The sequence below is a fragment of the Rhinolophus hipposideros genome (genome assembly GCF_964194185.1).
Source record: "Rhinolophus hipposideros genome assembly, chromosome: 13".
In the NCBI taxonomy this organism is placed as follows: domain Eukaryota; kingdom Metazoa; phylum Chordata; class Mammalia; order Chiroptera; family Rhinolophidae; genus Rhinolophus; species Rhinolophus hipposideros.
Window position 1 is genome coordinate 38,492,755 of NC_138059.1, and position 22,640 is coordinate 38,515,394.

Here is a 22,640-nt window from a genome sequence, read left to right on the forward strand (position 1 = left end):
GGTGAGCGCTCTCTTCCTGCCTTGCCACCTTCTTAGTATGTCTTCATATGTCATTTTTTGGTTTGTGCATGGGGAGAGAGACATCTCTTTCGCTTTCTCTTCTTTATAAGGCCACTAATCCTATTATTTTGGACCCCACGCTTATGATGTCATTAAACTTTTATTACGTCCTAAAAACCCTATCTCCAAACACAATTACATTGAGGGTTACAGCTTCAACATAAGAATGTGGGGATGGGGGGCACCATTCAGCTCATAATAGGCAGAGCATGGGCTGGATAGGTGTGTGCTGTGCACTTCAGATATTTTGCAGAACATATTCTCTAGTTGCTCGTACTCTCTACTTTATTTCCCAAATTGTTGCTCTTAAATCTTTGGTAAAGGCTTTGTGAATAGCAAACTTAACTGTATAATAGCGCAAACAAGTTCAAGTGTCATTATTAATATTTCTGTTTCTTTTAAAGGAATGTGTAGTCTGTATTTTTAAAACCAAAAATAAAACTGACACAATTTAATCCCATTTTCATTATTATTATGTGCCAGTAATTCTAAACAGTGTAAGCAATAACCTCTAAAAAATCTTTTGTTGCTCTAGGTTCTAAATACTTGCTGCAATTACTGATGAGAGATTTAATAGCTTCACATTGACACGTTTTTTCTTAATTTTCCTTTAACAAACCTGGTATTCTACATGGAAGTAAATTGGGGAAGCTCCCAGTTAATATTGCTGGATTCTTACACATAGAGTTGCCTATACACATTCAAGAGTAAGTTCATAAGAATTCAGAATGATCTGAGCTCACTTTGGACTCGTTCATTTCTCCAAATCTTGTATTATTACATGTTCTTCTGTTTAAACGGTCGATTTGAAAAAAATTAATGATAGTACTTCATAGATAGTAGTAGTTATATAGACAAAGAAAATTTGAATCACTTTATTTCTGCCATTCTGCATTACCACTTAAAGTTTCTATTTGTGTTTAAAATTTAAAACAGTGAAATAGAGTGTAAACTGCAAGTTGCATATTTTGCTTTGATAAGTGCAAGTTATAGTTCATGCATGAAATATTTTACCAAATTTGAATATATTTACAATTGAAATGCAGTATTCTTATAAAATTGTTAATTGTTTGTTTTAAACCTAGAAAAAGAATCAAGAAAATACAAAGTTACATCAGTTGTACCATTTAGTGGTTCCTAAATTATACCTTTTGCAGGTGGTTTGATTTTATTAAAATTTATTTTTTACTGAAAATTGTTTACACAAAATATTATTGTATTAAGGTATAACCAAGAGATCAAAGTTCAAGTGATAAGTATATATATATATATATATAGGTATATATAAAATCTTTTGAATAAACAGTTGTGCTTTTTCCTTTTTGTTCGGAAATATGTTTTATTATATTTAATTTTTAAAAGTTTAGTACAGGAAAATTTTCATTGTGTCTATTTTCTAGTCATTATTGTCATTCGTTTAATTTCTTGATTACTAAAAATGGTCCATTTGTGGTGTTAAAAATGCTAGGTACATTCCAGCCCAGTCCAACCCTCTCTCGATCTCTCCCACTTCTCCCTGGGTCATTTGACCACAATTCACTAATTCCTGACATTTCTTAAACACTGCAGTTTAGCTCCCTCTGTGAATAAAAGAAAGGCACCTGTAAGTGTTACAAAGAATTAAGAGGAAGGGAATGTGCCTGTGTTGGGATCCGAATTTTCAAGGAGTACACCCAAATGCCAGCACTTGAGATATCCCAGGGGAAAATGACTTGGCATGAATAAGACTTGAGACTATAAGATCCAGCTGTCCCTTTCCTATTGGGAGTCTCCATCCTTTGTCAAACCTAGGCTACGTTATGTCAAGGGAGATAGAAGCTTCCTTATGATCTGTTTACCCAACTGCCCCTGGAAGGCTACAGATGTGCCTTACACTTTCTTGTGTCTTCAGTTCCAAGGCTCCTAGGGCATAGTATTAGGCTGAAACTATAGATTTTTAGGTCAAAAAAATGTCAAACAGCTGCAATTTCATTTGATTCAAGTGTTCCTTGGTGCTGATTATGATGATTATAATGAAGAATTTCTTTCAGTTCTCTAATGTCGAGGTGTTCTTTCACAGGGAGGTCCAGAGGGTTACAGGCCCAGGCCGCAGATTCTAAATGGGCCTCAAGCTAATGGGCCTCAATCTTTGGATATGGGAATGATCTCTACAGAGACACATTGTTATAATGGAAAGAAGAAATTAATCACGTAATTTTAAATTCGGATTTCATTGTCAGACCACACAGCCTATAGAATACTACCTAAATATATCCTCTAATTATTTTGTGATTTATATAATTATTTATGTTACATTCCATGTTTTGTATTTAAAAACATTAACGTTAGATATAAGCATTTAAAAATATTACACAATTCTTATAACTCTGTTTTGACATTTCTTCAGTTTTTAATATATCAGCAGTCTCCCCAAATCCCAGTGACCTAGGTCTCTTGTTACCATTAAGAGGCTCTCTGGTTAATGTTCATTTTCATGTTGCATGCACACACGTGTGTACCCTTGTAGCTCATTGTTCATTTAACAAATGTTAATTAAATACCAACAACTGACCACCTAACTATACTCATTCTAGGAAAGTAATACAAAAAGTTCTCTTAACAAATTCATAGTCTAGTGAAATATAAAGACAAATCTGTAAAATGGCACTCCATAATTCAGGGAAAAATTTATCCTTTCAAGTTTTTGTATACTGGTAAGATAAAAAATTTCAGCTTTAATACCCTGCTCAATGTTCAGATTGTTTGTATAGAGACTCAATAGTCTGTGAACCTTTCTGGCCCAAACAGTTTATTTAGCCTGATGAAGACACAGCCAGATCAGAAAAAAATATAATTAAAAATTTAACTAAAAGGAAATCGTGTTTTGGTTTTACTAGTGATTTAAAAGAAAAAAATAGATCATATCATGCTTAATATATATTTTGTGTATTTTGAAAGATACGTTTCGTGTGTGTGTGTGTGTGTGTGTGTGTATTTCACCCAATTTTGTAATTTGATCAGTCAGTTAAAAAATTCTTTAAAATTTGTAGTTTTAATCTTAATTTTGGATTTTCTGGGGTTATAAAATATTTTAAAAGTTCTGCTTACGTTTATAAAATGTTGCAGAAGGATGTTTACAGTTATAAAGTGTAGAAGATTATTGTGTTTATACTTATAAAATGTTGTAGAATGTTGTTACAATTATAAAGTGTAGAAGGTTGGTTGTGTTTACAGTTATACAATTTTGTTGAAGTTTCCTTTGGTGACTATATCATTACTGAACGTAGTGTAATTTAAATAATACTCTATGTTGTTGTATTAGACAAAACTCTTTTGGTTGTAACTGATGGCAACTCAGTTGGATAACCATTAACCACCTTAGTTGCAGGTGCTCCCAGCTTCTCTGCCTCACAGGAAAGATGCAGTAATCATGGCAAAGGCTCTAGTACTTCCAGTTTGACTTACAAACTCACCTCTGAAGCAGTCACTGTTGCCATGTAGATAGGTATCATTTAGAGAATAACTCAATAATTGCATCACCACCTGGACTTTATGGAGTAGGGAATGGCTGGTTCCCAAAGGAAAGAATATTGGGCAGATAAATTACATTTGTCCACTGAAGTTCTCTTTCAAAATTATTGTCAACTGTGAACAGCCTTGTGGGGGCTAAGTCTAGATTTTCATCATTTGGGAAGGAGGAAAATGACAATACTGCTGGATTAGTCATTATTTCCTAGAAAGAATAAAGCTGTAATTTGCACCATTATGGACATCAGGGTTTGTGCTGAGACTAAAGAGATTTTCTTATAAAATTACATTTATGTTTGGTAGGAAAACTATCTCTGACATTTATTATTTTTTGTAGAAAATAGGATAGCTGGCTTTTTTTTTTAATAGAAGAAAGCCACAGTAAATCCTGTGTAAGTCTCTATTGTTTAAAAATTCTTCTCTAGGGCAGATGACATAATATTGTATATAGAGAACCTGAAGAATCCACCAAAAAACTATTAGAACTGATAAATGAATGCAGTAAAGTATCAGGACACAAAATTAATATTCAGAAATCAGTTTCATTTTTATATATCAATAATTAACTATTAGAAAGAAAAGGTAAGAAAATAATCCCATTTACAATAGCATCAAAAAATGGCTATGAATAAATGTAACCAAGAAAGGAAAACACCTGTACGTAGAAAACTATAAGACATTGAAAAAAGAAATTGAACAAGATACAAATAAATGGAAGGATAACATTGTTAAAACGTTCATACTACCAAAGCAATCTACAGATTCAATGCAACCCCTATCAAAATATTAATGGCATTTTTCACCGAACTAGAACAAATAATCCTAAAATTTATATGGAACCACAAAAGACTTCTAATAGCCAAAAACAATCTTGACAAAGAAGAACAAAGTTGGAGGTGTCACAATAGCTGATATCAAACTATACTACAATGCTATAGTAATCAAAACAGCATGCAACTGGCATAAAAACAGCCACATTGATCAGTGGAACAGTAAACCCACACCTATATGGTCAATAAATCTATGACAAAGGAGACAAGAAACTGCTCTGGGGTAAAGACAGTCTCTTCAATAAATGGTGTTGGGAAAACTGGACATACATGCAAAAGAATGAAACTGGATCACTTTCTTACACCATATAAAGGAATAAACTCAAAATGGATTAAAGACTTAAAATGTAAAACTCCAAACCATAAAACTTCAAGAAGAAAATGTAGGTAGTAAACTCTCTGACATTGCCCTTGGTAATATTTTTTAAAATATGTCTAATTGGGCAAGGGAAACAAAAGTAAAAAATAAATCAATGGGACTAGATGCTGTTGTAGAAATGGTGATGTGAGGTAAGCCTCTTGAAATCTTCCCTAGAATTTACAACAAATTGAACAACTATAATTCTACAAAGGACTACTTGCGTAGCAGACAGGCAAGACTAAGAGATGCACAATTGAAATCATCTAAAGATGGCCAAATGGGTTGGAGGGGGAGGAAGGATGGAGGAAGTGCAGAGATGTGGGCTGCGTGGTGCAGGAAAGATGGAGGAAGTGCAGAGATGTGGGCTGCGTGGTTCAGGAAAGATGGAGGAAGTGCAGAGATGTGGGCTGCTCTGGTCAGAGCTTGGAGCTCCAAGCTCCCCGTATTCTGGAACTACCACAGCCATGGGAGAGGGAAGAATTTGGACTGCAAGGTCCCATCTGAGAGATCAGCATATAACATGACTGAATCCAGCGCTCACAGCAGAGACCTCAGAGTAAAGACTGAGGGAAGAGGGCTGAAAATGGTGGTTTAAGCCCCGAATGCTGGGCAGAAGATGGAAGGCACAGGCAAAGAGCCTGACCGTCCACTCTCTACTCTCCCAGATCTCGCCCCACACTACCAGCCCACTTCTAGAAGCAGAACAGCAGCAGTGTAAGATCAAAAAAACAATATTTGCAGTTCTGAGAACTGCAGCCCATAGCCACGGACTTGCAGCGTAACTAGTTCTGGGGAAGGGGAGAAATCCTTGGGTGCAGGACTGGCTGTGATGGTAGTCAACACCATTGCTCAGAGACACCTCTCACAACCCACCCCGCTGCTGCCCAACCTACCTGTGCAGGTCCCTGCAGGGGTAAACATCTGCTGAAACACGCAAGCCCTGAATCTGGTGCAGGAAGACCTTCAGAACTTCAGAAGCTCTCCACATCCACCAATAGAGGTGGTGCCTAAGACCCAGATGACCTGCTCACAGAGGAGAAGCTCACATTCCAGGGAACCTCCCTCTCCTATTGTGTGAGAAGCCAGAACAGTACAGAGAAAATATAGCACTATAGAGTGAGAGAGAATAAAAGGCTGCAGTCAGAGAGAAAAATACAACATTCTACCAACACCTACTAGAAAGCAAAAGAAAGAACTCTTCCTACCAACCTGTTGCAGAACCCACTCCTGTAGATGCCTAGGAAGAGAAATAATAACTCATTAATTGCCATGAATAACCAAGGTAACAAGGCAGCTCAGAAAGAAAATGAAAAGACTCCAGAAAATGAACTTCAAAACATGAAAATATGTGACTTAAAAGACTGAGAATTCAAGATTGCCGTTCTGGAAAAAACTCAACGAGATGCAAGAGAAAACACAGACAGGCAGTTGAATGAACTCAGAAACACAATCAAAGAACAAAATGAACATTTTACCAAAGAGATTGAAATTTTAAAAACGAGCCAAATAGAATTTCTGGAGATTAAGAACTCAATAAAAGAAATGAAGAATGAAATAGCCAGCTAGGCAATAGAGCTGTCCAGGTGGAGGAAAGAATCAGTGACATTGAAGATAGAAATCTGCAAATGACACAGGTCAAAGAAGAGAGAGACTTAAGAGTTAAAAAAAATGAAAGAGGGGCCAGCCCGGTGGCTCAGGCGGTTAGAGCTTCATGCTCCTAACTCCGAAAGCTGCCAGTTCGATTCCCACATGGGCCAGTGGGCTCTCAACCACAAGGTTGTCAGTTCAATTCCTTGTGTCCCGTAAGGGATGGTGGGTTCCACCCCCTGCAACTAAGATTGAACAAGGCAACTTGAGCTGCGCTGCCTCCCGGATGGCTCAGTTGTTTGGAGCACGTGCTCTCAACCACGAGGTTGCCAGTTCAATTCCTCGACTCCCGCAAGGGATGGTGGGCATCGCCCTCTGTAACTCAGATTGAACACGGCACCTTGAGCTGAGCTGCCACCGATCTCCTGGATGGCTCAGTTGGTTGGAGCACTCCTCTCAACCACAAAGTTGCTGGTTCAACTCCCACAAGGGATAGTGGGATGCGCCGCCTGCAACTAGTAACGGCAACTGGACCTGGAGCTGAGCTGCGCCCTCCACAACTAATACTGAAAGGACAACAACTTGAAGCTGAATGGCACCGTCCACAACTAAGATTGAAAGGACAACAACTTGATTTGGAAAAAAGTCCTGAAAGTACACTCTGTTCCCCAATAAAGTCCTGTTCCCCTTCCCCAATAAAATCTTTTTTTACAAAAAAAAAGAATAAAAGAAATGAAAGAACTCTACAATAACTTTCTGACTCCATCAGAAAAAAGTAATATAAGGATAATGGTCATACCAGAAGGAGACGAAAGGGAGAAGGGAACAGAGAGTTTATTCAAACAAATAGTCGATGAGAACTTCCTAAATTTGTGGAAAGAACTGGATCCTTGAATCCAGGAAGCAAATAGAACACCTAATTACCTCAATCCCAAGAGGACTTCTCCAAGGCACATTGTGTTGAATCTGTCAAAAATTAACGACAAAGAAATAATCCTTAAGGCAGCCAGGGAAAAGAAGACGGTAACCTACAAAGGAAAGGTCATTAGGTTATCATCAGAGTTTTCAGCAGAAACTCTACAAGCCAGGAGGGAATGGAACCAAATATTCAAACTATTGAAATAGAAAAATTATGAGCCAAGAAAATATATCCAGCAAAGATATCCTTTAGATGTGAAGGAGGAATAAAGAAAGTGAGGGAATTTTCTAACACATGACCTGCACAATAAGAAATACTGAAGGAGACTACTCGACCTGAAACAAAAAGGCAAAGAATACGAAACAATGAGTAGTATTATGAACAGACAGACAGAAGCAGAAAATGGTAATCCCCACACCAAATGAGATACTATACATACATAAACATAATATACGTAAAGAAGAAAGAAAACTTAAAAAGAAGGGTGGCTGGATGACTCAGTTGGTTAGAGCATGAGCTCTGAACAACAGGGTTGCCTGTTCGATTCCCACATGGACCAGTGAGCTGCCCCCTCCACAACTAGATTGAAGACACCACAATGAGCTACTGCTGAGCTTCTGGAGGGGTAGTCAGATGGCTCAGTTGTTTAGAGCATGAGCTCTCAACAACAAGGTTGCCAATTCAATTCCCACATGGGATGATGGACTGTGCCCCCTGCAACTAAAGATTGAAAACGGCAACTCGACTTGGAGCTGAGCTGTGCCCTCCACAACCAGATTGAAGGACAAGGACTTGGAGTTGATGGGCCCTGGAGAAACCCACTGTTCCCCAATATTCCCCAATTAAAAAAAAAAGGAAGGAAAAAGACAACTTGCTGCTTCAGCACAGAAATCAACTCAGCATAAACTGGGATAATTTGTGACAACAAAAACATAAAAGGGGAGAGAGTAAAGGTCTGAACTAGTACAAGGGAATGGAGAAAGGAAGCATGCTGAAGAAAGTGGAATACTCTAAATATGAAAATTGCTTTTACATAAACCACTGAAATGGTAACCACTGAAAAAAAACCCTCCAGAACTGAAATATATAAGATAAAAAAGAAGAAATAGAGGGGAAAATCATAGAATAACACCGTACTGAAATAATAGACAGCAACAAAAGGCGTGGATACAATGTAGACACGGCCTACCTGAAAACCAAAGATAAAATGATTGGAAATCCTCATATATCAATAATCATTTTAAATGTAAATGGACTGAACTTACCAATAAAAAGGCACAGAGTAGCAGATTGGACAAAAAACCTAAACCCAACCATATGCTGCCTCCAAGACACACATCTCAGGTACAAGGACAAATACAGACTCTAAGTGAAAGTGTGGAGGAGTGGCCGGATGGCTCAGTTGATTAGAGCGAGAGTTCTCAACAACAAAGTTGCTGGTTCAATTCCTGCACGGGAGAGTAGGCTGCACCCCCTGCCGCTAAAGATTGAAAATGGCGACTGGACTTGGAACTGAGCAGCTCCCTCCACAATGAGAATAAATGACAATGACTTGGAGCTGATAGCCCTGGAGAAATCCAATATTTCCCAATAAAATTAAGAAAACAACAAAAAACAAAACAAAAAAAACCTTAATGGTCCTTTAAAAAAAAAAGTTTGGGAAGGATTGAAATTGACACTTCAAGCAAATGATATTCAGAGAAAAGCAGATGTATACATAGTAATGTCAGATAAAACAGACTTCAGGATTAGAAAGGTAACAAGAGACAAAGATGGACGTTTCATTATGATAAAAGGGACTATAAAAACTAGAACACACAACAGTCATCAATATTTATGCCCCTAATCAGGGAGCACCAAAATATATCAAGCAACTAACAGAACTAAAGGGAGAAATTGACCAAAACACAATTATAGTAGGGGACCTAAATACACCATTGACAGCTATGGATAGATCATCCAAACAAAAAATAAATAAAGAAATAGCAGCCCTATATGATACATTAGATGAAATGGACATAATTGACATTATAGAGCACTTCATCCTAGAACATCAGAGTGTATATTCTTTTCTAGTGTACATGGAACATTCTCTAGGATAGGCCATGTATTGGGACATAAAACTAGCCTTAGCAAATATAAGAAGATTGAAATCATATCAAGTATATTCTCTAATCACAAGGCTTTGAAATTGGATATCAACTGCAAAAAGAAAGCAGGAAAAAACCCAAATACATGGAGATTAAACAACAGTTTTAAAGAACAACTGTGTCAAAGAAGAAATGAGAGGAGAGATCAAAAGATACATAAAAACAAAATTTTGGGGATGCAGCGAAAGCACTTTTAAGAGGCAAGTTTATAACATTACCTATCTCAAGAAACAAGCAAAACCTCAGATAAACAACCTCATGTTACACCCTATAGAACTAGAAAAAGTAGAACAAATTAAACCCAAAGTCAGCAGAAGGAAGGAAATAATATAAATCAGAGCAGAATTAAATGAAATAGAGAACCGAAAGACAATAGAAAAAAATAATGCAACAAAGATGTGGTTCTTTGAAAAGACTAATAAAACTGACAAACCCTTGGCTAGGCTCACTAGATAAAAAGAGAAGAGACACAAATAAACAAAATCATAAATGAAAAAGGGTAAGTTACCAAAGATGCCACAGAAATATGAAGGATTATCCAAGAATACTATGAAGGGCTATATACCACCAAATTCAATAACCTAGAAGAAATGGACATGTTCTTAGAAACACATAGCCTTCCTAGCTGAATCACAAAGAATTGGAAAATCTGATAGACTGATCAACAGTAAGGAAATTGAATCAGTCATCCAAAACCTTACAAAAAGCAAAAGTCCAGGACCAGATGGCTTCACTAGTGAATTCTGCCAAACATTTAAAGAGGATCTAACTGTCTGTGGGGACAGAGCCCCAGAGAGCAGTTTCCAGGGTTTCGGCCTCACATAGAAAGGTGCTGGCTGGGGTAGTAGATGGTTATCAGCTGTGCCTAGTTGGCCATCAACTGTTACCGGTTAGCCATTAGCCACTGATATACCTGCCGCGGCTAAGATAGCAAAGGGTGGTGTAGTGGCACGGTGTGGTGGAGTGTGGATTACTGATTGCAGAGAGGAGGATTGCAGCTAGCAAGTGAGGTTGGTTGGCAGAGACAAGTAGACGCCAGATTGTGGATCGTGTGGCTCCTGCCTCCTGTGTCTCTAACCCAGCCGCCAGTGAGACTATAGTGGTATGACTCCCCTATCTATGGCTCCGTGGGTGTTCCTTTTTGGCCTCACCATGTCCTGCATGCTTATGTGGGGAGTGGTATCAGATAACCCACATGACACCCCGCATGACCCTGTCCTACTCAAACTCTTCCAAAAAATTGAAGAAGAGACAATACTCTCTAACTCATTTTATGAGGCCAACATTACTTTGATTTCAAAACCTGGGAAGTATAACACAGGAAAAGAGAACTACTGACCAATATCTCTGATGAATACAGATGCGAAAATCCTAAACAAAATTCTAGCAAATCGAATACAACGCATTAAAAAGATTATGTATCGTGACCAAGTGGGGTTCATCCCAGGGGCACAAGGATGGTTCAACATATGCAAATCTATCAATGTGATACACCACATAAACAAAATAAAAGATAAATATCATACGATAGTATCAATAGATGCAGGAAAAGTGTTTGACAAGATACAACATCCATTTATGATTAAAACACTGCATAAAATGGGTATAGAAGGAAAATAACTTAATAAACACCATATATTGCACACCCTCCATTCATATAATTAACAGTGAAAAACTGAATCCCTTTTCTCTACATTCAGGAACACGAGAGGGTTCTCCCCTATCACCTCTGTTTTTCAAAATAATATTGGAAGCCCTAGCCAGAGCAGTCAGGTAATTGAAAGGAATAAAAGGCACCCAAATAGGGAATGAAAAAGTTAAATTGTCACTTTTTGCAGGTGACATGATCCTATATATAGAAAATTCTAAAGACTCCACCACAAAGCTATTAGAAACAGCAAACAAATACAGTATAGTTGCTGGCTACGAAACCAACATACAAAAGTCCATTGCATTCCTATATACTATGAATGAAACCTCAGGAAAAGAAAAGAAATTCCTTTTGCAATTGCCAGAAAAAGAATGAAATACCTAGGAATAAACTTAACCAAGTATGTGAAAGACCTATACACTGAAAACTATAAGACATTTTTAAAAGAAATTGAAGAAGACACACAAAAAAATGGAAAGACATTCTATGTTCATGGATTGGAACAATCTGGAGAAAAAGGAACCCTCATACATTGTTAGTGGGAATGCAGATTGGTGCAGCCTCTATCGAAGGCATTGTGAAGGTTCCTCAGAAAATTAAGAATAAAATTATCATTTGACCCATCAATCCCTCTCCTGATTATCTACCCCAAAAATCTGAAAACATTTATCCGTAATGATATATGTGCTCCGATGTTCATTGCAGCTTTATTTACAGTGGCCAAGACATGGAAATAACCAAGGTGGCCTTCGATAAGATGATTGGATAAACATGATGTGGTATATATACACAATGGAATACCATTCTGCCATAAGAAAAGATGAAATAGTGCCATTTGCAAAAACATAGATGGATCTTGAGATAATGCTAAGTGAAATAAGTCAGACAGAAAAAGTTGAGAACCACGTGATTTCACTGATATGTGGTATGTAAAACTGAAAACAACAGAAGAATAATAAAAACAAATGAAGAAGCAAAACTCATAGACACAGACAACAGTTTAGTGGTTACCAAAGTGTAAGGGGGAAAATATATATGGTGGTAGGTGAGGGTAAAGTGTATCAAATATGTGGTGATGGAAAGAAAACTGACTCTGGATGGTGAACACACAATGTGATATATAGATGATGTATCACAGAATTTTACACCTGAAATCTATGTATCTTTGCTGACAATTGTCACCCCAATAAACTGTACTTAAAAGAAAAATCAATGGGACTACATCAAATAAAGAGTTTTAGCACAGCAAAGGAAATCACCAACAAAATGAGAAGTCAATCTACCTAGTGGGGTAGATATTCACCAATGATATATCCGATGAGGGGTCAATATCCAAAATATATCAGGAACTCTGACAACTTAATCCTCCCACCCCCGAAAACAAGCAATCCTATTAAAAAATGGGCAGAGGACGTGAATAGACATTTCTTCATAGATGACATACAGATGGCCAATAGATATGAAAAAATGTTCAACATCACTAATCAGGGAAATACCAATTAAAACCACAATGAGATATCACCTCACACCTGTCAGGAGGGCTAGCATCAATAAATCAACAACCAAGTATCAGCAGGATACGAAGAAAAGGGAACTCTAGTGCACTGTTGGTGGGATAGTAAGTTGGTGCAGCCAGTATGGAAAACAGTGTGGGTGTTCCTTAAAAAAGTAAGAATAGAACTACCATGTGATTAGCAATTCCACTTCTGGGTATTTATGTGAAGAAATCCAAGACACTAAATGAAATAGACATGCATCCCTAAGTTCATTGCAGGATTATTTACTATAGCCAATATATGAAAGCAACCCAAGTGTCCATCAGTAGACGAATGGATAAAGAAAAAGTGGTACATGTATATAATGAGCCATAAAAAAATATGGTATCTTACAATTTGCAACAGCACGGATGGACCTAGAGGGTATTATGCTATGTGAAATAAGTCAGACAGAGAAAGATAAATACCATACAATTTCACTTATATGTGGACTCTAACAAAGTACATGGACAAACAAAACAGAAACTCATAAGAACAGAGAGCATTTTGATGTTTGCCAGATGGTGGGGGGCGGAGGTTGGGTGAGAAAGGCAAGCTTGGCAGAGCCTCAGGCTGTGAGCAAAGGCTAGATATATAAATTAATATGGCACGTGTGCTGAAATCTCAAGGAGTTGGATAGGAGACAAAAGAGGGAGACAGTATCTTGATGGTCTGAGCTCTAGTACTACAGAATCTAGGCTTTCTACAGGATAGATTTAGATTGTTTAGATTGGCCATTGTGCTGCAGTGTGGTGGATGGCTTAAAGAGGATCAAGACTAGAGGGAGGGAGTCAAGTTAAGAGTCTGGTGAGAATGTGATGAAAAGATAAACTAGTTGAGTCCAGGGAATATGTCTTACTGATCTTTGTATCCCCAGTTCCTGCTATAATTTCTAGTACATGTATTGTGTTCAAATAATTACTAATTGAGCTTAGTTTACTTTTCCTTTTCCAAATTCTAATGAAGTCTTTTTGCTTTAGAACCACATTTCTAGCAACTATTATAATATATACCAGAGTTCAAGGCAACAATTCTACAAATACATCAAGCAAAATACTGAAAAACATATATGCTGCTAAATAAAACAAACTGGAAAATCTGCCTAACGATGATCTTAACTCATTCTACAAACATTTATTGATCCTTCCCAGACTTTGCTATGTGTTCCTTGTACTATAAGTATGTGGATAAGATTATAGATTTTTAAAGGATTATTTTAATCACCGTTGCAATAAAAAAAAAAAGAAAACCCTAGAGCTAGATGGTCTATCAACTAAGAAATGCTTAGTGCAGGAAGTAAGGAAACCTGTAGCTGTCATTGCCTGTAAAAGATCAGGCAATGATCTTTTGCTGGGATCATTATGATTGATCTGTTGAGATATATTTTTTTTATTCATCAAAACAAATTTTATTTAATACAACTAAATCCCAAGGCAGTTATTAGTCATCTACTCCAATATTAGCTTTTTCTTTTTTTAAGAATTTCACTATAAACTCCCATGGACATATTTTATTTTTTTAAATTAAATTTATTGGGGTGATATTGTTTAGTAAAATTACATAGGTTTCAATTGTACAGTAGAAGTGTATTGTACAATTAAAACCTATATACATTATTTGTATATTGCATTGTATATTCACCACTCAAAGTCAATTCTCCTTTTATCACCTTATATTTGATTGCCTTTACCCTATTTACCACCCTGAGATATGTTTTTGAAGTCTCTGAAACCAGAGTTTAGTGTGAAATTGGGCATTTTATATGAATATATAAATGAAGAATAAGGTATCACAATGGAGAGAACTAAGCTAGGGAGTGAAGGCAGGAAGAGAATGAAGAACCATATGACGCCTGATAGCAGTTAAATTACTAACCACCACCATGCTGGGAATCTGATACCATTCAACCTCTTCATTGGATATTTACAGGGAATTTCATCTGCACCCACATTTCTTCTGCATTTTGATGGAGAATCAGTTTTCACATTTCTTTTACATTACTCTTGGATTTTTTTCTCCAATGCCCTCTGTATCAGTGAGATATTTTGGGAAGAAGTTTGCAAATGATAATAGCATTATTAAGCATATATTCCCACAAGATTTTTTTTTATAAAGACATACATGAGACCTTTTCATTTTGTGAAATAGGAATGAGGGTGGAGCAAGGACAATTTTTAATAAGGAACTTTCTGGGACTATCAGAAAGTTTGTGTGTCATTCTCCTGTGATTTTAGAGCTCTTGTGATTTTAGCACCTAAAATTTATGCTGTGACAGTGCCCTTAATAGTTTGTCATTCCCAGAAATAACTATTTAATGTTGATTCATTTCTTTCTAACCACAGTATCAAAACAAGGTACAAGAAGAATTGACATGGCAATCTTTGGCAGAAAAGACTTATGAAATTACGAAACAAGAATCTCACATTGCTAAAAAATTGTAAACAGCATTAAATCTTACGGTTGCTAAATCTCTCCTGGCTCTGTGATTGTTGACTTGGCAACTAAGTGGGCAGGGGTTGGGGTAGAACTATTGATCTGGAATTCTTAAAGCTAGAAGTGTTGAAAACTATGGTGGGTCATGAGGTGATATTGTAGTAATATAAATTTCTAGTACTGCATGAAAGGTTTAAAAAATAAATGTTAGAAAAAAGAATTGTTCATTGTAACCCTAGTCCTGCCTGGGGAGTATGGTATACTTGCCAATGGGCAACTGTTTTATTATATTTGTTAAGATGTTTCAAGTACAAATAACAGAAAACCCAGCCCAGAAGGACTTAAGCAAAAATGATAATGTAGTATCTTATATAACAAGAAGTCTGGAAGTATAGTAGTACCTAAGTTCACTAATTCAGGGACTTAACCATATCACCAAGGGCCCAGATTCTTTCCATCTTTTTGTTTTGTTACCCTTACAGTGTTGGGCAGTCCATTCAGAGTTGCAAGATGGCTACTGAAGCTCCAGCAGCTCCAGGCATCACTACATTAACAACTAGAGGTAGAAAAGAAACTATTTCATCTTTGGGTATCTCTCTTTTTTAAAATAATTGTGGTACAATACATATAAAATTTACCATCTTAACTATTTTTAACTGTATAGTTGAGTCAAGTTAAGTACACGTTTTGTGCAACCATTTCTACCATCTATCTATAAGACACTTTTCAAGCTTCTGCACAGCAAAAGAAACTATTGACAAAATAATGAGGCAACCAACTGAATGGGAGAGATTTTTGCAAACAGTGCCCCCGATAAGGGGCTAATATCCAAAATATACAAGGAACTCATGAAACTCAACAACAAAAAAACAAACAACCCAATTGAAAAATGGACAGAGGACCTGAAGAGACATTTCTCCAAAGAGGATATACAAATGGCAAATAGACATATGAAAAAATGCTCAACATCGCTAATCATCAGAGAAATGCAAATGAAAACCATAATGAGATATCACCTCACTCCAGTCAGAATGGCTATCATCAACAAGACAAACAGTAACAAGTGTTGGAGAGGCTATGGAGAAAAAGGAACCCTCATACACTGTTGGTGGGAATGCAGACTGGTGCAGCCGCTATGGAAGGCAGTGTGGAGGTTCCTCAAGAAATTACGAATAGAATTACCATATGACCCAGCAATCGCTCTCCTGGGTATCTACCAAAAAAATCTGAAAACATATACATAAAGACACGTGTACTCCAATGTTCATTGCAGCTTTGTTTACAGTGGCCAAGACATGGAAACAACTAAAATGTCCTTCCATAGATGAATGGATAAAGAAGTTGTGGTATATATACACCATGGAATACTATTCAGCGGTAAGAAAAGATGATATAGGAGCATTTGTGACAACATGGATGGATCTTGAGAGTATAATGCTAAGTGAAATAAGTCAGACAGAAAAAGCAGAGAACCCTATGATTTCACTGATATGTGATATATAAATCAAAAACAACAAAAGAACAAGACAAACAAATGAGAAAGAAAAACTCATAGACACAGACAATAATTTAGTGGTTACCAGGGGGTGGGGGGTGGGTGATGAGGGTAGGGGGAATCAAGTATATGGTGATGGAAGGAGAACTGACTCTGGGTGGTGAACACACAATGGGATTTATAGATGATGTAATACAGAATTGTACACCTGAAATCTATGTAAATTTACTAACAATTGTCACCCCAATAAATTTAATAAAAAAAAAGAAAAAAAAATTCTACTGTATGGATATACCATGTTTTGTTTATTACTCATTTTTTTAAATTAATTAATTAATTTTTAAACTTGCTTTCCTTGGGGGGAGGAGAACAGGACTTTATTGGGGAATAGTGTGTACTTACAGGACTTTTTCCAAGTCAAGTAGTTGTCCTTTCAATCTGAGGGCGCAGCTCAGCTCCTCGTCCAGTTGCCATTGTTGGTTGCAGGGGGCACAGCCCACCATCCCTTGCAGGTATTACTCAATTGTTGATGGACATTTAGGTTGCTTCCACCTTTTGGCTATTGTGAATTATGCTGCTGTGAACATGAGGTACAAATATGAGGTATGATCAAAAACTATGGTTAATGTGTAAATTTTAAAAATATTTATTACAGTAAAAGACACATTGCTATTAATCCCCGTCAAAATGCTCCTCCTTGCTTCAAACACACTTATCCCATCATTCTTGCCACTTTCTGAAGCAGTTCTGGAAATTCTTTTCCATGAGTGTCTTTAGTTGCACTGTCGTGGCTGCCTTGATGTCCTGAATCAATTCAAACATTTACCTTTCATGGTCATTTTGATTTTGAGGAAGAGCCAGAAGTCACACAGTGACAGGTCCAGTGACAAAGGTGGATGAGGACACACTGTAATGTTTTTATTTGACAGAAATTGCCGTATACCAGAAGCGATGTGTGACACAGCATTGTTATGTGGAGGATGAAACCGTTTGCCCATTTCTCAGGCCATTTTCTAGGCACATTGTTTCTTAAACATTCGTAAAGAGAACTTTCAGGACTGCTTCAGAAAGTGGCAAGAACAATGGGATACATGTGTTTGAAGCAAGAGGGAGTATTTTGAGGGGAATTAATAGCAATGTGTCTTAATGTAATAATTTTTTTATTTAAACATTCACCATATTTTTTTTTATCATACCTTGTATATGTTTGAGCCCCTGCTTTCAATTCTTTTGGAAGTGAAATTGCTAGATTGTGTAGTAATTTTATATTTAATGTTTTGAGGCACCACCATACTGTTTTCAATAGTGCCTGCACCTTTTTCGTTCTCACCAACAGTACACAAATTTTCCAGTTCTCCTATATCCTCACCAACATTTCTTTCTTTTTTAACATTAGCCGTCCTAATGGGTGTGAGGTGATATCAAATCTTTGTTTTAATTTGCATTTCTCTAATGATTAGTGATCATCTTTTCATATCCTTACTGGCCATATCTTCTTTGGAGAAATGTCTATTCAAGTCCTTTGCCCATTTTTTAAATTGTGTTTTTTGTTGTCATAGAAGTTTTTTATACATTCTGGATATTAACCATTTAGCAGGTATATTGATGCACAGAGGTTATAAATTTTAATGAAGTCCAATTTATTTTTTATTTTGTTGCCTTTGCTTTGGTGTTCTATCTAAGAAATCATTGCAAAATCCAATACCATGAGGATTCTCTCCTGTTTTTTATTGTTTTATATTTTTTTTATTTAGAGTTTTAAAATTTTAGCTTGAAGAGCTAAGAAATCTTTTCTGGAAGCCTACTCAGCCAATTTCTCCACATGTCTCACTGACCTAAGTTGAATCTTATGCTTCTCCCTGAACCAATCACTGACAAGGAGAATGTAATAGCCATGAAAAGAAATTAGACCAAACAAGACTCACTCCCTCTAATTAAGGCTGAGGACAGCTTTCCTGAAATGCAGGATTTCAGGAAAGAAAATGAGGCATGTTTATCCTAAACAAATCAGGGTTCTCAGCATTGAAGAAGATGCAACTATCTGTTTCTTCTATAGTTATCATCCCCCTTATTAGATATAACCCAATAGAGGATGAGGGCATGCAGAGACTGATTATAAAGACTGGGATTTGGAATTTCCTGAGTCCATTCATCATCCCACATCTCTGATTGTATAGGTCTATAATGATGAGTTAACACATATTCTGGTTTTTCAATGAAAATTAAAACATCAAAATCTATACGTAGTCATTTGTGAGTGTGATTAAAATGACTCTATTCTGATTACTTCTGAGGAAACCAGTTAATCAGAGTTTCTAATTCTGTAAGGTGGAAGCCCAAATCTTAATTCTAGATCTAGTACCTCAGCCATGATCGTGCTAAGACGCTGCACCCTCACGATGAGTCCTTCCTGAAACAGCCAGCCAACCACATCTATTTATTTCCTAATTCTAGATCTAGTACCTCAACCATGATCATGCTAAGACGCTGCACCCTCACCATGAGTCCTTCCTGAAGCAGCCAGCCAACCACATCTGTTTATTTCTCCATGTAGTTATAGCTAATATTCTGACACAGATTCAAAGCACATGATCTCACTTGGGAATATCAAATAGGGAAAAGATAAAAATGTTCCATAAATTAGTAAGAATAAAAATATAAAATAAAATATAATAAAAATATAAAGAATGAAAATATAATCTCTCTACCCCATGGGTGGTTAGGTAAAAAAAAAGGAATAAATACTTCTTGAATATATAATATTTGTTAGGCACCATATGGAATTTTAGTAATTAACTATGGAGAAGGATGGATTAGAATATTAAAAAATAAAATGATATCCATAATCAAACAGTCTGACCCTTGGTATATTTCTTTCTATGCTTTTGACATACATGGAATATTAAATTTTTATTTAGCTTTATATAGTTGCAATCAGTCTGAGTCCTAGTTGTTCCAAGATTTGTGCCTGAAAAGCCACAAGCTCAAAGAACACACCAGGTGGCTGAGTGCATGACATAGGTTTATTTAGACTTAACTGAGTGGGGAGAGTCTCTGGTGGCAGCTGTTGAAAGGGGAGCACTCCCCATGCAGGCAGAGAAGAAGCAAGGTTACATAGGTACAGCAAACAAAGCACATTCTGTGAGAAAAAAAACATTTGGAAGGCTCTGCTGGCCTGCTCTCCTTCCTGTACACAGACCTTGACTGCCTGCTAGCTTATATTACTGTGAGCCAGGTCTCTATAAGCATATATGCATTTTCCAAATAAAATACACATTCTCATGTAATTCTAAGTTATTCATGAATACCATTTTGATGGCTGTAAAATATTGCAGTTTACAATTACTATTTTATTGGACATTATTTCCAATATTTTGTTATTATAAATTATGTGATACATGTCTGTAAATAAAGCTGTTTCACCATTTTGTGATTACTTCCTTAGGATTAATTTCCAAAATGAAAAGTATTGGGTAAAAGGGCATGAACATTTTTTTTGGTTTTGTTTTAGTAGCATAAGACAGGTGCTATCTGTACTTGTTTATTTAAAAAAATGTACATTCTTTGTCCACTTTTTTACTTAATCCTTTCCTTCTTCCCTTTTTCCCTTGTCCTTCCTTCCCCTCTCTTCCCGGCTCTTACCTCCTTTCCACTGTTTTCCTTTCCATCTTCCCTCGATCCCTTGTTTTATTTAGTTTATCATATTCTGTGGAGCTCAAAGTCAACCACCTGGGAGAATATATTGACATTCTACACAGTTGGTAAATCAGTGCCATATAAATTGCTCAATCATTGTCCAAAAACAGCCTTGATCCATAAATATACCTTCCCTTCCTCGTTCTTTTTTTATTATTATTAGTTTCAGGTTCACAAGACAAAATAATACTTAGATATTTATCATTTATATCCCTCACACTGTGGACCCCTCTCCCCCATCCACTATCTCTCAGACATCGCACCGAGTCATCACATTTCCACTCTCTCCACTCCCAATACTGTACTCCGCCTCTTGTAAGTATATACATACATATATAAAATTATAGTTGGCATTCATTATTGTTCAGCTTCAGGTGTACATTGCAGTGGTCAGGCAGGCATGAACATTTTAAGGATGTGCATATAGACCCAGCATTACAAATATTAATATATCAATATTCATTTAAATATAGGATCACTCTACTAGATTTCAAAACGTGTTACCACAACATGACAAAAATAAAAATGTAATGGTATTGAATCAAAATTTTTATAAATTGTAGGTCAGGAGCCAAGATGGCGGCAGTGGTCGGCAGTCTCCTTGCGGTGCTAGTTCCTGGTCACAGAGCTTAGTGGAGCCTGCCTGCCAAGAGGCCCAGACAGCTGCAGCCACAGCCCCCCAAATCAAGAAATTTGCTATCTACCAATGGGGCCCAGACAAGACTGGAGATAAACCTTATACGCAAACTTATAAAATTGATTTTTCAAATGTGGTCCTATCATGTTGGAGACTTTAATTAAGAATGAAATTGATTCTACCTAGACCTTCGGAAGATCATACTGAGAAGTTATCTGTAATTCTTGTGCAATGAGCATCAATGGAGGCAACACTCTAGCTTGCTCCCAAGGGATTGACACCAAACCCAACAAAGTCTCAAAAATCTACACTCTTTTCCACATATATATGTGATAAAGGATCTTGTTCCTGATTTGAACAACTTCTGTGTTCAGTACAAATCCCTTGAGCCTTATTTGAAGAAGGATGAATCCCAGGCAGGCAAACAGCTGTTTCTGCAGTCCATAGAAGGTCAGGAGAAGTTTGATGGGCTCTCTGAGTGCATTCGTTCTCTGTGCCGGCTGCAGTACCAGCTGCCCTAGCTACCGGTGGAATGGAGACAAATATTTAGGACTTCCACTTCTTACGCAGGCCTATTGCTGGATGATCAACTCTGAACGACTTGATGGAGGAACACCTGGCCAACATGCAGGACCCATTTTCTCTGTATTGCTGTCACATTGTCATGAACTGCACTGGGACCTGTCCCTAGGGGTTGAATCCAGGGGAAGCTATTGCTGAAATCAGGAAAATAATGGCAAACTACAAGGAGAAGAAAGCTTCAGCTTCACAGCTAAACATGACTTGTAACCAGGTCAGCTGAACATAATTTATATCTAATTTGCATTCTGTCAATGGTGTTGACTTTCCATGAATACAGCATGTATAATAAAATTTTTAAGAAATAAATGTTATTCCACTTTATTAACACAAAGAATTAATTTGTAGAACAAACCAGATGCCTGGTACAAACAAAAGTATTCTTACTTTTTAACATGTCTTTTTACTCCATTTTTTTTTTTTTTAAATTTTTTTGGGTTTAGGAAACAGGGCTTTATTGGGGAATAGTGTGTACTTCCAGGACTTTTTCCAAGTCAAGGTGTTGTTCTTTTCAGTCTTAGTTGTGGAGGGCGCAGCTCAGCTCCAGGTCCAGTTGCCACTGTTAGTTGCAGGGGGCGCAGCCCACCATCCCTTGTGGGAGTCGAGGAGTCAAACCAGCAACCTTGTGGTTGAGAGCCCGAGCTCCAACCAACTGAGCCATCTGACACTGGTTTATGTGGGAATCGAACCGGCAGCCTTCGGCGTTAGGAGCACGGAGCTCCAAACCGCCTGAGCCACCAGGCTGGCCCCTCCATTCTTTTTTTTTTTACAACATCCTTGTCAAAGCACCTAGCGAAATTTTGCTGTTTTAATCTTAAAAGCACGGAAACTGTTAACCTAAGGAAATTCTAAAATTTCTCACTAATAGTGGAATTAAAATAGGATAAGGTATCAAGTTTAATCAGACAATAGCAAGTCCATAGGGCTCCTTGATCTGGTAGTTATACAGCAATTAGATTACATAATGAATAGAAACACCTATTACCATCCAGATGCTTGACACTTAGATGACTGTATTAACAGTGGTAAATTTGTAGGTTTTGCAGTTAAGAGACTACAGTCATTCTTTCTCTGCCAGCAGGTGGCAGTAGATATTACAATTGGGCCATGGAGTCAAAAATGCAAAACCTTAGAGTTTAATTTTCAATATAGCTTTCTAAATTTAAATAATAACAATAATAAACTTTATAAAGCAGATTA

The 22,640-nt window shown here is 37.0% G+C and overlaps 1 pseudogene across 1 annotated transcript in view; it reads left to right on the top strand.

Annotated features, from left to right (window-relative positions):
- The window catches only part of LOC308506546 (succinate dehydrogenase [ubiquinone] iron-sulfur subunit, mitochondrial-like), a 61,102-nt pseudogene extending 39,439 nt beyond the window's left edge, over positions 1–21,663 (top strand). Inside the window, exon 2 of the transcript in view lies at positions 20,838–21,663. The product of the transcript in view is annotated as a succinate dehydrogenase [ubiquinone] iron-sulfur subunit, mitochondrial-like (transcript). The remainder of the gene's footprint in view (positions 1–20,837) is intronic.
- Positions 21,664–22,640: the final 977 nt, after the last annotated feature.